Here is a 451-nt window from a genome sequence, read left to right as displayed (position 1 = left end):
CAGAGGACCTGGGGATGTGCACTGTAACCCATGGGTGCTGCTCAGCTCAGCGAGCAGGAAATCAGGCATTCTGCGATGGTTTTCTCTCCAAGGCTGAATTTTGGCTGAGAGCCCACAAACTGCTTTGCCTTTGCAACAGGATGTGCAGCTCAAGGTGTTGTTGACCAAGTCACCTAATCCAGCAGGGGGTGTCCAGGATGTTTCCAGCACCTTCTCCCCTGAATTTTGGACATGAATACCCACAAGCAGCCAGCTGTGGGATGGGATGCTGATTTCCCTGTTTCAACCCCATAACTTATCTGTTTTGTGCAGAAGGGGTTTCTTGAGGAGCACCCCTCCGTGCCTCCACTCGTACCCCAGATGGCCCTGAGGACACTTTTAAAGGCCTTTAAGCCGTGACCTTTCAGCATTGCTGCCTCAGATCACCGCAGTACCCAGGAGCTTGGTGGTT

Source organism: Meleagris gallopavo, chromosome 22, assembly GCF_000146605.3.
Source record: "Meleagris gallopavo isolate NT-WF06-2002-E0010 breed Aviagen turkey brand Nicholas breeding stock chromosome 22, Turkey_5.1, whole genome shotgun sequence".
NCBI lineage: Eukaryota > Metazoa > Chordata > Aves > Galliformes > Phasianidae > Meleagris > Meleagris gallopavo.
The sequence above is the reverse complement of the archived record's forward strand: the minus strand, read 5'-3'. Positions refer to the sequence as shown.